The sequence below is a fragment of the Salvelinus fontinalis genome, chromosome 12, assembly GCF_029448725.1.
Source record: "Salvelinus fontinalis isolate EN_2023a chromosome 12, ASM2944872v1, whole genome shotgun sequence".
Taxonomy (NCBI): domain Eukaryota; kingdom Metazoa; phylum Chordata; class Actinopteri; order Salmoniformes; family Salmonidae; genus Salvelinus; species Salvelinus fontinalis.
This window is the reverse complement of record NC_074676.1, coordinates 27711967-27728191: the sequence shown is the minus strand read 5'-3', so window position 1 is coordinate 27728191 and position 16225 is coordinate 27711967. Positions and strand designations below refer to the sequence as shown.

At 42.4% G+C, this 16225-nt stretch overlaps 1 protein-coding gene and 1 non-coding gene across 2 annotated transcripts in view; one reads left to right on the top strand and one right to left on the bottom strand.

The window, feature by feature from the left end:
* Positions 1 to 16225, top strand: part of LOC129867073 (insulin-like growth factor 1 receptor) — a 181681-nt gene that overhangs the window by 70182 nt on the left and 95274 nt on the right. The gene's annotated exons all lie outside the window — the stretch shown is intronic.
* Positions 15434 to 15509, bottom strand: trnaa-ugc (transfer RNA alanine (anticodon UGC)). Its single transcript has one exon. It is a non-coding gene; the product is annotated as a tRNA-Ala (tRNA).

The following is a 16225-nucleotide window of genomic DNA, read 5'->3' as shown; positions in this document are numbered from 1 at the left end:
GAGAGCATTAGGGAAGTGGAGTTCCTAATTGGCTAGCAGTGTGTTGTTGAAGAACCAGAAGGCCTTGTTCTGGTTCTGTCCTGTCACCATGACGATGCCGTAGCATGACGGGCTTTAGATTAGTTTAAACAGTCACGGGAACACAGCTCAAGTAAAGAATGTATGATGGGAAATTAGCCTCCCAAAACGTCACTCTCTATTCAGCTCACACCAGGGCGTCAGAACACAGCTACTCTATCATGCCGCACTTAGCCTCTTAGACCCTAACAATCAAGGTATTTATAGCAAATTCCGCCCTTCTTATGCTTTTTAAAACTGTTAATCGTGATTAGCGGATACCGAATGGTATTTGGGATTTCCATTGTTTCTCTCCACGCATTGGAGGTGATGGGGAATCAGGGTGAAGAGTTAAGGTCTATGCTAGGGTGTCATGCAGGTGGTGTCATGAGTTGGCAAGTTTATGCTGTTTTAAGGAAGCTGATCTGGTGTGGAGGGGCATTGGTGTGCTGGTGTTGTTACTCATAGCCTGCCCACAATTTGTGTGTCGGTCTAACCCGGGAGAAAGAAGAGCTGGCTACATGGCCTGCTACTCCTCACTCTCCCATTGGCTCAGTGCCATATTGCACCTGTTCCCAATCTCACAAGACCCTCTCTACACCCTTTATTGTGAATAAAGATAGATTTATCCACCTCCTCAACAGTCCTCGGTCCCATCTATCGAACCCTGCTGCTAGGTGGTGTCTGTTTCTTCAAAGGTTTTGAGTAATGGCTTGGAATGCACTCAGGGAACGGTTGCAATTGAATTCCAAAAATATTGACAAATGTTAAGACTGTCGTAGGCTGTGGCGGTATACCGTATACCAGGGTATTTAGACTCGGTTTAAAGCTGGGTTGCGGGGGTGCGTGCTACACCACTGCTTATAACTATAAGTTAACTATCTAAGAAAAATGTCGTATCTCCAGCTCAGGGCTCCAGTTATGCATTTGGTTTGCCAACCTGCTAGCTAAGTGGCTAGATTGCAAGATCAAGCTTCTTGTTTACAAGACAATCAATCCCCTCCTTGATCAAGATCCCTTTAGCGTCATTTATCAAAGGCGCGTCACTCTAAACCTTGCGTGCGCCAGTTTTTCCGCAAAGGTTGGTATTTATCAATTTTGAACTCGACGTGAAAGTATGAGTATCTCCACGCAAATCTCAGATCATGCGTTAGCACAACTTCTAGTGGTTGATCAACTGTATTGCAAGCAAATCTTTTTATTTTTGGGGAAATGGAGGTGTTTGATGTGCACAGGATTTATAATAATGATAAAACAGATACATTTGCTGTTGGTAAGAGGATTGCATAGCAGCATGTCTCCTTAAATATTTTTTTCCCTTTCATTATATAGGCCTAAATTATAAGCATATTGCAGGGCATGTCTCTTCTTTTTTGATATGACTGGTTTATTCCTGTAACTCAACAAATATTATGCTACCATTTATCCATCACTCATTCAAATGCCAAACATGCTTGAAAGTAAATAGACTGGTAGCCTATGGCAGTATGGGTAGGCTACAGTATTGCTGTGTGATGGGAGCGCAGCATAATATCCTATTTAATCTCAGAGCCTATACCAAGGTAGGATATTGTAATCACAATAATTGTATTGATAAACAAAATATTGAACAATTTGTCTTAAAATTTTTTTTTAAAGTGTGGGCTGTATGCAGCATTCATTTTTTATTTATTTTATTTTTTTATATTATTATTTTTTTTTTATCCCATTTTCTCCCCAATTTTCGTGGTATCCAATCGCTAGTAATTACTACCTTGTCTCATCGCTACAACTCCCGTACGGGCTCGGGAGAGACGAAGGTCGAAAGCCATGCGTCCTCCGAAGCTCAACCCAACCAGCCGTACTGCTTCTTAACACAGCGCGCCTCCAACCCGGAAGCCAGCCGCACCAATGTGTCGGAGGAAATACCGTGTACCTGGCCCCCTTGGCTGGCGCGCACTGCGCCCGGCCCTCCACAGGAGTCGCTGGAGCGCGATGAGACAAGGATATCCCTACCGGCCAAACCCTCCCTACCCCGGACGACGCTATGCCAATTGTGCGTCGCCCCACGGACCTCCCGGTCGCGGCCGTCTGCGACAGAGCCTGGGCGCGAACCCAGAGACTCTGGTGGCGCAGTTTGCACTGCGATGCAGTGCCCTAGACCACTGCGCCACCCGGGAGGCCGCAGCATTCATTTTTAAATTGTTCAATAGACAAACAGTCTTGCAAAATGCGCGGCCAGTGTTTGGCACTCGCTATAGGCGGCATGCATTTTTTATTTTAAAAAGTCACTGCAAAAGATTAAAACATTCTGCCCACACCTCTACAGAAATGTCATAACATTTGCCATTGCGCTTTAGAAACTGTCATGGCCCAGTTCCAAAATCTCCAAATACAGCAAATGAGGGCCTTTTTCCTTTCATAACAGGTGAATGGATGGCAGGGTTGTACGCTCGTTCACAAGCGCAGAAATATAGTATGGCTCTGATTTATCAATGAAACGTGGATGTTTGTTGTGTGCGACAGTTTGATCAATCCCAATAATATGTTGCACATGCAAATCCTAGAATCTTCACATACGGCAGAATTTTGTGAGAAATTTTATGCATGGTTGATAAATGAGGCCCTTGCTGCTTAAATTCATTTTGTGTGTAAAAATAAATACAAACTTTTTATAATAGCGCCACTGCCGGTAATACTGTATACCCGGGTTTGGAACAGGAATGGTATGAACATCTGGATACCGGCCAACCCTAGACTGGTGGAACCTTTTGAAGTCCCTCTCAAGTCTACAGTACCTTTTTTCCTGTTCTCCTTGTGATCGGAGGATAAGTGGGATGGATGCCTTGGAACCATCACCCCTGTTTAATTCACTAAATGGATTAGAGGTACCTTCTGGAGAAAGGTTCCAAAATGATATTTTACAACAGAACATGGAGGTATTCCCACAATAGCCCAAGTCTCAGCTCTCTCGTGGCTATTAATCACATACCTGTATATGTATGTGATACATACCTGTATATGTAGATGAATGGGTAGAGAGCCTAGAGCCTTGTGATAGAGGAACTCTGCTGGACAGCTGTCTAGAGAGCCAGCCAAGCAGACAGGTTACCAGTTAATTTCCTCTCATAACCACTTCTTAACCTGCCCCCTGTGGAGGCAGCCTGGCAGGCAGGCTGGCAGTTGAGGGAATGTATGATGGAAGCTCTCTGCTCTGCCCCCTATGTGAGCTTGGTAAACAGAACACTCACTCTTCTGGGCCTCCCTGACGGCTGCAGCGATCTGAGAACTCCAGGAGTCAGGCGACTCGGAGGAGGGGTGTAGGGACACACCTTACAGGAACAGCATCAAGCTGAGGAGGGACAGAGAATGAGGCATAGAGAGAGAGAGCCATGTGTCCCTCTTACAAAGTGGGGTTAAGTGCCACCCTGCCATGTTCTATTATGAGTTGCATTTCGAGGAGGAGACTGAGGGAGCACAGGGAATTTTTCCCATCAGGACTGTGTGTAACTGAATGGTTTGAGTAATGCCTGGAATTAATGTGCGCACACACACACACACACACACACACACCAGTGTTTCCGTTAGCCGGCAATAACCGGCTTTTGGGCGCCAATTTATTTTAAGTGACGATAAATACAATTGGCGCCTGGCCAATTGTCTGGGAGAAGAAGAAAAAATCCCATTGCGAAATAATGCTTTTTAGCCTATTCATTGATGGAAATAGCAATTGATATAAATACATTTGACTGGTCATGCTTATCAGTCTATAGACACATTTGCATAATTTAGTGGAATTAAATTGGCACGTGTGTACAGTATATTCATTATGTATCTTATTTATCATGCTTGTACAGGATACAAATACAGAGCCTTTGAGTGGAAAATCTGCTGCTACAACATCTCAAACAGCAAATGCAAAGACAACGGAAGGCAGGCTTCATCAGCGCGTCACAAACCACTTTGCAATGAGCTGGAGGCAGTATGCATTTTGAAAAAATATACTTAATTGATTGAAACCTGAACATTTTACTACATATTATGAGGCATATCTAACCAATCTTCAAAGTAGCCTAGCCAAAATCAGACCATATCCGTGGAGGCAATTATTTTATATCAACTTTCTATCATTGTCCTGTAGCCAAAGGCACAATCCTAGTCATATTAGCAACCCATGCTAATTGTTGCATATTAGATCTCCCCTCTTTCTAAATGTCTAACGGATATTTTCATCTCTGTCACATGAAACCGCTCGCATGTGCGGTGTGCGTTTGACAGCGGTGTTTTCCCGCAAATGGAACGAACATTTGTGCGTAGCCTACTGCCTTGTGAACATTGAAATATAAATAATAGTTTATCAACATTTTAAGATAAATGTTCTGATCTGTTGCATCAGACTCATTGCTTTTTAACATTTTCTTTGTTGCCTAGCCTTCTGGGTAGGCTAGGGTAGGTAAGAACACATCCACCATTGCTGATCCTTTACACGGGGGCCCCTCAGGGGTGCGTGCTCAGTCCCCTCCTGTACTCCCTGTTCACTCATGACTGCATGGCCAGGCACGACTCCAACACCATCATTAAGTTTGCCGATGACACAACAGAGTTAGGCCTGATCACCGACAATGAGGAGACAGCCTATAGGGACGAGGTCAGAGACCTGACCATGTGGTGCCAGGGCAACAACCTCTCCCTCAACGTGATCAAGATAAAGGAGATGATTGTGGACTTCAGGAAAAGGAGGACCAAGCACACCCCATTCTCATAGACGGGGCTGTAGTGGAGCAGGTTGAGAGCTTCAAGTTCCTTGGTGTCCACATCACCAACAAACTATCATGGTCCAAACACACCAAGACCTTTGTGAAGAAGGCACGACAAAGCCTATTCCCCCTCAGGAGACTGAAAAGATTTGGCATGTGTCCTCAGAACCTCAAAACGTTCTACAGCTGCACCATCGAGGCGTCCTAACTGATTGCATCACTGCCTGGTATGCAACTGCTCGGCCTCCGACCGCACGGCACTACAGAGGGTAGTGTGTACGGCCCAGTACATCACTAGGTGTCAGAGGAAGCCCCTAAAAATGGTCAAAGACTCCAGCCACCCTAGTCATAGACTGTTCTCTCTCCTACTGCACGGCAAGCGGTACCGGAGTGCCAAGTCTAGGTTCAAAAGGCTTCTTAACAGCTTCTACCCACAAGCCATAAGACTCCTGAACAGCTAATCAAATGGCTACCCAGACTATTTGCATCCCCCCTACCCCACCCCTCTCTTTTACTGATTTTTTTTGCTGATACTCTCTGTTTATTATCTATTCAGAGTCACTTTAACTCTACCTACATGTACATATTACCTCAATTACCTGAACTAACCGTTGCCCACGCACATTGACTCTGTACCGGTACCCCCTGTATATAGCCTCACTGTTATTTTACTGCTGCTCTTTAATGATTTGTTATTTGTTATTTTTTACTTAATACTTATTGTTCTTAAAACTGCATTTTTGGTTAAAGGCTTGTAAGTAAGCATTTCACTGTTGTATTTGGCGCATGTGACAAATAATATTTGATTTGATTTGATTTGGAATTTGGGATCTAGCTTCCCACAACTGTCCCAGAGTCTGTTTGGAATAGGCTATTTCTTTCTCCACAAGCTGACCAATAGAATAGGTAAACCTTTCTGCTATGGGATAGTAGATTGACATAGGCTAGTGATTTTGCTGTTTGTTACTCATCTTGTTGGCTGAGGAAAAGAAAATTTGGTCAGTTAAAATGAGCTCCAGAAGTATTGTGACAGTGACACATTATGTTGTTGTTTTGGCTCTGTACTCCAGCACTTTGGATTTCAAATGATATAATGTATAATATAACTATGATTTTAAAGGGCAGACTGTTGGCTTTAATATGAGGGTATTTTTATCCATATCGGGTGAATTTTTTGTACATAGTCCCTCCGTTTTAGGGGACGAAAAGTATTGGGACAAACTCACTTATATTTGTATTAAAGGGATACTTCAGGATTTTGGTAATGATGGCCTTCATCTACTAGACTCGGATAAACTTGTGGATACCATTTTTATGTCTCTGTGTCCAGTATGAAGGAAGTTAGTGGTAGTTTCGCGAACCAATGCTAACTAGCGTTTGCGCAATGACTGGAAGTCTATGGGTATCTGCTCGCATGCTAGCATATACCGTAGACTTCCAATTATTTTGCTAATGCTGGTTAGCAATTGCGCTAGCGCAAGTTAGCAACTTCCTTCAAACTGCACGCAGAGACATAAAAATGGTATCCACGAGTTAATCTGACTTTGGGGAAATAGATAAAGCGCCTCTTTGCTAAAAAGTATTCCATTCAAGTAGTAAAAAGTAAAGTATTTGGTCCCACATGTATAGCACGTAATCACTACATACTACATTAATGTGGATGCTACCATGATTACAGATAATCCTGAATGAATTGTGAATAATGATGAGTGAGAAAGTTACAGACGCACATATCATACCCCCCCAAAAAATGCAGGATTATTTGTAATCATGGTAGCATCCACATTCATGTAAAAGTGTTTAGAAGCATATTCTGTTCTTATTTACAATAAAAGTTAGTCCTAAATGACACAATACATTATTTCCCATTCATTTCTATTGGGCCCAAAAAATCTGAAACACAACCAAAACAAACAAATGCATCCAACGAATTTGTGGCGTCACAAGCTTGATGTAGTCATTGCATGCTATGAACATGGGACCAAATACTTCACTTTTTACTACCTTAATACACATACAGTGCATTCGGAAAGTATTCAGGCCCCTTGAATTTTTCCACGTTTTGTTATGTTACAGCCTTATTCTAAAATTGATTAAATTGTTTTTTCCCCCCTCATCAATCTACACATAATATCCCAAAATATATATTTGTAGATTTTTTTGCAAAAAAAACAAACTTAAGTATCACATTAACATAAGTATTCAGACCGTTTACTCAGTACTTTGTTGAAGCACCTTTGGCAGCAATTACAGCCTCGAGTCTTCTTGGGTATGATGCTACAAGCTTGGCACACCTGTATTTGGGGATTTTCTCCCATGCTTCTCTGCAGATCCTCTTAAGCTCTGTCAGGTTGGATGGGGAGCATCGCTGCACAGCTATTCATTGTCTTGGCTGTGTGCTTAGGGTCGTTGTCCTGTTGGAAGGTGAACCTTCGCCCCAGTCTAAGTTCCTGAGTGCTCTGGACCAGGTTTTCATCAAGGATCTCTGTACTTTGCTCCATTCATCTTTCCCTCGATCCTTACTAGTCTCCCAGTCCCTGCCGCTGAAAAACATCCCCACAGCATGATGATGCTGCCACCAGCATTCTTCACCGTAGGGATGGTGCCAGGTTTCCTCCAGACGTGACACTTGGCATTCAGGGCAAAGTGTTCAATCTTGGTTTCATCAGACCAGAGAATCTTGTTTCTCATGGTCTGAGAGTCCTTTAGGTGCCTTTTGGCAAACTCCAAGCGGGCTGTCATGTGCCTTTTACTGAGGAGTGGCTTCTGTCTTGCCACTCTACCATAAAGACCTGATTAGTGGAGTGCTGCGGAGATGGTTGTCCTTCTGGAAGGTTCTCCCATCTCCACAGAGGAACTCTGGAGCTCTGTCAGTGACCATTGGGTTCTTGGTCACCTCCCTGACAAAGATCCTTCTCCCCTAATTGCTCGGTTTGGCCTGGTGGCCAGCTCTAGGAAGAGTCTTGGTGGTTCCAAACTTCTTTCATTTAAGAATGATGTCATAATATATGACCACTGTGTTCTTGGGGACCTTCATGCTGCAGAAATGTTTTGGTACCCTTCCCCAGATCTGTGCCTCGACACAATCCTCTCGGAGCTCTACAGACAATTCCTTCGACCTCATAGCTTGGTTTTTGCACTGACATGCACTGTCAACTGTGGGACCTTATATAGACAAGTGTGTGCCTTTCCAGATCATGTCCAATCAATTGAATTTACCACAGGTGGACTCCAATGAAGTTGTAGAAACATCTCAGGGATAATCAATGGAAACAGGATGCACCTGAGCTCAATTTCGAGTCTCATAGCAAAGGCTCTTGTCATTATGGGGTATTGTGTGTAGATTGATAAAAAAAGATATATATATCCATTTTAGAACAAGGCTATAACGTAACAAATTGTGGAAAAATTTGAGCTTGAAGGTAGGCCTTGAAATACATCCACAGGTACACTTCCAATTGACTCAAATGATGTCAATTAGCCTATCAGAAGCTTCTAAAGCCATGACATAATTTTCTGGAATTTTCCAAGCTGTTTAAAGGCACAGTCAACTTAGTGTATGTAAACTTCTGACCCACTGGAATTGTGATACAGTGAATTATAAGTGACATAATCTGTCTGTAAACAATTGTTGGAAAAATGACTTGTGTCATGCACAAAGTAGATGTCCTAACCGACTTGCCAAAACTATAGTTTGTTAGCAAGAAATTTGCGGAGTGGTTGAAAAACGAGTTTTAATGACTCCAACCTAAGTGTATGTAAACTTCCGACTTCAACTTTAATTTCAAATGTGCTGGAGTACAGAGCCAAAACAACCAAAAATATGTCCCAATACTTTTGGCGCCCACTGTATTCTAATATCTTCAAAGTGCGCATCAGAATTCAGTAAGAAGGGCCGCACATCGTTTCATTCTCGACTTGTTCTGTTAATTTTAATTACCATAATCTCCATGGGATTTCTGTCATTTTGAACGCTGTGGGTGGACACCCTAATCAGGTTACTCACCCAATGGATATAGGTCTGGTAAATTTGTCAAATGTCCGGTAAATAAAAATTCTGCTGGTCAAATGTCCGGTACCACATTTTCCTAACTGAAACCATGACACACACACACACACACACACACACACACACACACACACACACACACACACACACACACACACACACACACACACACACACACACACACACACACACACACACACACACACACACACGCACAAAAAGAGATCCCCAAGCTATCACAAGTAATTCATGCAGTCATTCATCTCAGGCTGATACCTGGTTAACGGTTAACAGCAAAGGGAGAGAGGGCAGAGAGAGCGAGTACAGTCGTGGCCAAAAATTTTGAGAATTAAACAAATATACATTTTCACAAAGTTTGCTGCCTCAGTGTCCTTAGATATTTTTGTCAGATGTTATTATGGAATACTGAAGTATAATTACAAGCATTTCATAAGTGTCAAAGGCTTTTATTGACAATTACATGAAGTTGATGCAAAGAGTCTATATTTGCAGTGTAACAGCTGACAAACAGGCTCCATCACACTGTTGTTGTTTTCCTCCTCCCCTCCACATTGTTTGGACCAAAGTAGCTCTGTAGCTGTTATAAGCTGGTGTGGAGGGAAATGGCTGCTCTGTGTGTCACACACTCACTTTCCTCTGGTGGTTTATGTCTCTTACACCATAGCAATGCCATAAATGACAGTTTGAACAGCAGGAGACTAAAGACATGGCTACTGCAGAGCTGCGAGGTACATGTTTGTGTAATACACTGAGAGAGAGACAGACGTGTGTGTAGCTGCAGTCCGATCTGTATATCAGTCACCGTCTGCTACACACCCACCCACCCTCTACAGGAGGCTGTAGGCGGTAAAGATGGCGGCTGATCCTGAGAGTCCATAACGAAGGAAGTCAATATTTCCTTTTGTTCTGTTGGAGGAGAGGTTGGCGGTGGATGGCGTAAATGGGAGGAGTGGCCGCTGCACGGGAGTGTGTTTAGCCTTTCAGAGCCCTCCCTTAAGTCAGTGCGTGAGTGAGGCGCTCTCTAGCTGTCTTTAGACAACAGACAGCTGGTCAAACAGGGTTTAGGAGAGCAGTGGGCAGTCTGGACACTCACTTAAACCCATTAGGCCTCCTCCGCTCCCCATTGGTCACAAGGCTCAGTTCAAACGCTGCTCCCATGTTTTGATGGTAACGTGGTCTGGATGATGGGTGGGGAGGTCTGTAACCTTGACCATATGGAGCCTCACCAGCTCACCAGCACAGGAACATAACAGATATCACAAATCTAAACATTTGGGAAAGGCTTCAAAAACCTTTTTTTAAAGCTATATTATGACATGGCATTGTTTGTGGGAAGGTCTTTGTATTGAGGCCATGCATCCTGTTGTGATTGAGTGTTATTGGTTGTGCTGGGACTGCCCCATTCCTGCCATTGTGTCTGCCCAGCTAACAACAAATGTTACCACAACTTTAGAGAACGTTCCCTTTTGAGTCTCATTAGATGATTAACGTTTTCATAGGAATGTTCCCGTAATGTGCAAAGAATGTTTCCAAGAGACCATTACCTTAATGTCAATTAGAACTTACACAGAACATGGTTGCCATGTTCTTGAAACATAAGATATTAATAATCTAGACACGTTTCATGGGAACCTTGCAGGAACATTTCCGTGTATCAGTTTTCAGGACATTGCCTGATGGTCCCAGAGAAACATTCTCCCTCCTCAAAAAGTGTTTCATTACCTATCATGCCCTCTTACTGTTGCCGAGCCAATCAGTGTTTTTGACTTACATATTTGACGATTACATTGTCCTTGTTCTTTCATACAGTAATTATTATTCAACATGTCCTCTCCTGGGCTTTGAACTCACCAATCACTTGGTTCACAGTAGTCCAATCTTCCTGCTACACCACCAACGTCAACACAAGAACTGTTCGTCAGGAGCTTCATGAAATGGGTTTCAATGGCCGAGCAGCCGCACACAAGCCTAAAATCACCATGCGCAATGCCAAGCGTCGGCTGGAGTGGTGTAAAGCTCACTGAAATTGGACTCTGGAGCAGTGGAAACGTGTTCTCTGGAGTGATGAATCACGTTTCACCATCTGGCAGTTCGACAGACAAATCTTGGTTTGGCAGATGCCAGGAGAACGCTACCTGCCCAAATGCATAGTGCCAACTGTAAAGTTTGGTGGAGGAGGAATAATGGTCTGGGGCTGTTTTTTATGGTTTGGGAAAAGGCCCCTTAGTTCCAGTGAAGGGAAATCTTAACGCTATAGCATACAATGACATTCTAGACGATTCTGTGCTTCCAACTTTGTATTAACAGTTTATAGAAGGCCCTTTCCTGTTTCAGCATGACAATGCCCCCGTGCACAAAAGGAAGTCCATACATAAATGGTTTGTTGAGATTAGTGTGGAAGAACTTGACTGGTTTGCACAGAGCCCTGACCTCAACCCCGTCTAACACCTTTGGGGTGAATTGGAACGCCGACTGCAAGCCAGGCCTAATCGCCCAACATCAGTGCCCGACCTCACTAATGCTCTTGTGGCTGAATGGAAGCAGGTCGCCGCAACAATGTGCCAACATCTCGTGGAAAGCCTTCCCAGAAGAGTGGAGTCTGTTATAGCAGCAAAGGGGGACCAACTCCATATTAATGCCCATAATTTTGGAACGAGATGTTCGACGATCTGGTGTCCACATACTTTTGGTCATGTAGTGTACTTTTTTTCCTACATGGTATATGGGGTGTAGATTTCAAAAATACGATATAGTTATATTTGAGATGTTCAGCTGTATAGAATAAATAAATACTGAATTCATGTTGAAAGTGGAAATTTTGTCATAATTCATGCTAAAGGGGAAATCGTGACCGTGGGACTATATGGTTCAATCTGCGCAAACCATAGTTCTGAGATATTGAGCATCAAAGTTTTCACAGCCCAGATCTCAGAACTGTTTTGTAGTGAATATTTTTTTAATCAACCATTATTAAGGTCCTCACCTTAAAGGCACCTAAATTGCAGACTATCAAAATCCTGAAACATTTGTAAATAATTTGTTTTAGGGTTGTGCAGATAGAGCCTTATGGTTCTGAAATGTCCATCTGGGTTCAGCCATAAGGTTCTATCTGGCACAGAATGTTATAATTATTTAAATTTCAATCGAAAAGTACAGACATTCAATTATTAAATAAAGAGAATACCCTTCCTTCTTTCTAATTACATCATCAAATATATTAATTCATGTTCATAACACATTTGTTAAAGCGAAAGTTCACTAAAATTACAAGTACACAACATCCTATGGAAAACTAGCAACATTGCTGAAGCTTAACTCTGGATGAGCAAACTCATAAATCTGGCCTCTGACACTCAAAGTCAGTAAACTACTTGCTACTTATCAATACAATTTCAATTTTTGTGAAATACTCCTTCCATGGAGATTTTCATATTGATATAGAACAGGGATGGGCAACTCCAGTCCTCGGGGACCTGATTGGTGTCACACTTTTTCCCCAGATCCAGCTTACACACCTGACTCCAATAATCAACTAATCATGATCTTCAGTTTAGAATGCAATTAGTTTAATCAGCTGTGTTTGCTAAGGATGGAGAAAAAGTGTGGCATCACTCCGGCCACCACGGACTGGAGTTGCCAATCCCTGATATACTTTAGAACAGGGGTGTCAAACTCATTCCATGGAGGGCCTAGTGTCTGCAGGTTTTTGGTTTTTCCTTTCAATAAAGCCCTAGACAACCAGGTGTGGGGAGTTCCTAACTAATTAGTGATGTTAATTCATCAATCAAGTACAAGGGAGGAGCGAAAACCCGCAGACACTCGGCCCTCCGTGGAATGAGTTTGACACCTGTGCTTTAGAACATGACAAAATCATCAATGCCTCTCCAATGGACCTTAAACATGCTCTAAGGGACCTGTATTTATTTGATTTTACCATAAAGAGCTTAAGTGATGGCCATTCTTCTGAAAAAGTGGTGAAACAAATCAAAGTAATTGCAAAAGAGGACAATAACCTATGATATGAATAATCAAGGACTTGGGACTATAAGGTTCTATCTGCTAAATGTATGGTTTTGGGATAATGAGTATTTTTCAAGTCCCAAATCTCAGAATGTTTTTTTTTTATGTCTTCCTCTTTCATGACTCAAAAAGTACACATGTTATTCACATTACACACAATTATTCACAACCCAGCATTGTGTGATTGGATTGGAGATAGGACCAAGTTCAAAGGTGTTTGTGCTGATAGAACTTTGATTATTATTTTTTTTCATTGTAAATTTACCTTTTCACAAATCTGACACATCTCACGTGAGGGACCTCCTAAAGAGAAACTCTATGTGAATAACTTTTTTTTAACCAAAATGTCAGATAGAAATGTATATTCCCAAAGTCTCGAAATCCTACATATTCCCATACTTCAATGAAAAACGAATTTTAATTCGATCAGATAGGTGTGTTGTAACTGTTGTCAAATAATATCAGTAACATATTTTGGTCAGAATTTTCGAGTAGGGTGATTCCCTTAGCAGGTCTCGAGCCCAGGCCACCAGCACCAATGAGGAACAACCTAACCACTGTCCCAATAAGGGATATATCTAGTACATGTGCTTACTGGGCCAGAATAGTTAGGCCCTGTCCTGTACAGAAGAAAATCTACCCCCTCCTCCATAGGCACTTGTATAGATTTTAAACAACTTAATAGGTGTAAGGCTGTAAACAATAGGGTGAATGCACTTTGAAGTAAATCTCAGCTTTGTTAAAAGTACACTCAAGAAAAACATTTATTGATCCGAGTGATTCAGTATCCCTAACCTTGCCAACAGACAAAGAGCTATAAATGGATCAGTGGTTCACCAATCAAGGCCTTGATTGGCTCGGCAACAGTAACAAGGCGTGATGTGTAATACAATATTTTTGGTTCCATCATGCAACGTGATGTGTAATACAATATCTTTGGTTCCATCATGCAACGTCCTGACAACTGATACACATAAATGTTCTTGCAATGTTCCCATGAAACGTGTCAAGAAAATGAATATTGTATGTTCTGATGGTAACCACGTTCTGGCTATGTTCTGTTTCACATTAAGGGAACTCTAATGCCAAAACATGCTAAAAAAGGTTCTCAGAAAGTTTTCGCTAACATAGAATGTTCGCCTAACTAACGGAAAACTGGACACCCACCATTAGGGGAACATTACGTGTAACATTACAAAAACGTTCTCTCTACCTAGAATTGTTAGCTGGGTATGCTGTTGTGTGGTGTTGCAAGTATCCCTGTGGAATGTCAGACCCTGCTCATGCCTCATGCCGGGTGGCCCTAGGGGAGGAGTCCCAGACTGAGGCACAGGGAGGCTGCAGAGGGAGGGATGGAATGCACTCCGAGGTGTATGTTTATGTGTTTTTTTCTCTCTATTTCGCTAACCCCCTTCTTGCAACCCAGAGCTACTCCCCTTTGTTTCTTTCATCCAGTCATATCTAAACAACTCAGTTGAGCGGCAACAAGATGCCATTTATTAGTTAACGTAATACAATATCAACCCTGTCATTCTGTTATCCCTCACTGGACAGAGCTGGAGTACATGGTTGCTGTTTTAATAAGGAATGTTGACTTAAAGAAGTCAGTTACATGATTTCATTTGTAGAGACCTGTTTATCCAATTTGACTTGACTTTGATGTACATTGTATCTCCCCCTGTTTTAAAAAAATGTGTTTATTACTATACACTCTGCCATCCTTATCTCTTCTCTGTAAATATAAGTCAGCACCCACAGGTCAACTAGACGCAAGTGTTTCTATGAACTCTGGCCATGCTGTGGGCACCAGTAATACTTCAGCGTTATTGGAGTGGAGAGCAGACACATAATTATTCCATTACACGGACAGTGATGCTTGCACTGAAATACTGCTGCTTTATTTTGCTACTCTAATCAAAGCTGATCTCACTCTCTCTTATGGTGGGCCACATTTTCAACATGACATCCAGACAGTTTTTCCCTCCTGTTGAATCAAAGTCCTTCAGGCTTCTGGTCAAAGCACACATCTGTTGACGTCACACAGGCTGCTTGCGGGCTGACGTCTTGTTCATCTCTGGGTATATTAGAGGAGAGAGTGGGCTGCAGTGTGGCTGGGATCTCAATCCACAATGGCTCCTGTTCAGACCTCATACTGACTGAGATACCACAACCACACATGTTTGTGTGTGCGTGCTTGTGTCTGCTTTCACATTGCAGGCTGGTGCAAATCTGATGCAACACTGGATCAAAAGTTCAGTATGTAATTTCTGAGAATACTGAGCTGAGTATACTTATACTGAATATTTTTATGTCCACATCTGAAAATGCATGGGAGTACTGTACTATGATTATAGAGCCAGAGGTGACTGGATTACTGGTTGACCAGATTCTCCATTGTCTACAGTCTGAAAACCACTCTCTTGACTGGACATCACATGTCCTGTAAGTCTATGACTGTGTGTGTGTGTGTGGGGGGGAGAGAGAGAGAGAGAGAGAGAGTCTTTAGTACATTTACATTTAAGTCATTTAGCAGACGCTCTTATCCAGAGCGACTTACAAGTACATACATTCATACTTTTTTTTTTTGTACTGGTCCCCCGTGGGAATCGAACCCACAACCCTGGCGTTGCAAGCGCCATGCTCTACCAACTGAGCTACACGGGACCCATGTAGTGTTCATCTCTCATCAGAGGCCACTGCAGGAAGAGTGAGTGTCAGAGTAAAGACCTCCTGGCCTATGTGGCCCTTCCAACCCCCTGCGAGCTGTGTCCAGGGATTGATGATGTATCATTGGTAGGTTGGCCACTGGCAATTCATCATCAGGGGTCACAATACATTTAGCCATGTCTCACAAGTACTCATTGTCATTCAAATGTTGTGGTCCTGCAGGGGCAGGGAGAACTACGCTGGGCTAAGCTCTTCAGATGAGCACACACTTTACCCTGACTAATTCTTAAAATCTCCAATGCAGCTTGACCAGGGCCAATGAAATATTAAAGAAAGGTTTAACCATTTTGAATGGTATATTGTTTTTGTACATCTCTGAGTGATGTTCTATCGATTCCCTGGGTAATTTAATGTTTTGATGTGTATCTGTGTTATTGGCGTTCAAGTAGGCAGAAATCCGTCAGGTATGACATAGCACTGTGATAAAGTCTCTCTCAATACACTGGAAGTTAATAGGAATATTACTTTTAGATCACAAAAACGTCTATCATACATTTCATATTTCAATACTGGTCGATTTCATAAATCGGGAGGATGTCTTCTCTCGATTAAGCCATTGATCATATTTTTGCGATATTCCTACCTCGAGAAATTTGTAATTTAACGGAGGGTCTAGCATATATTTCCTATTTGTCTGCCTTTTTAGTCCAGGGTG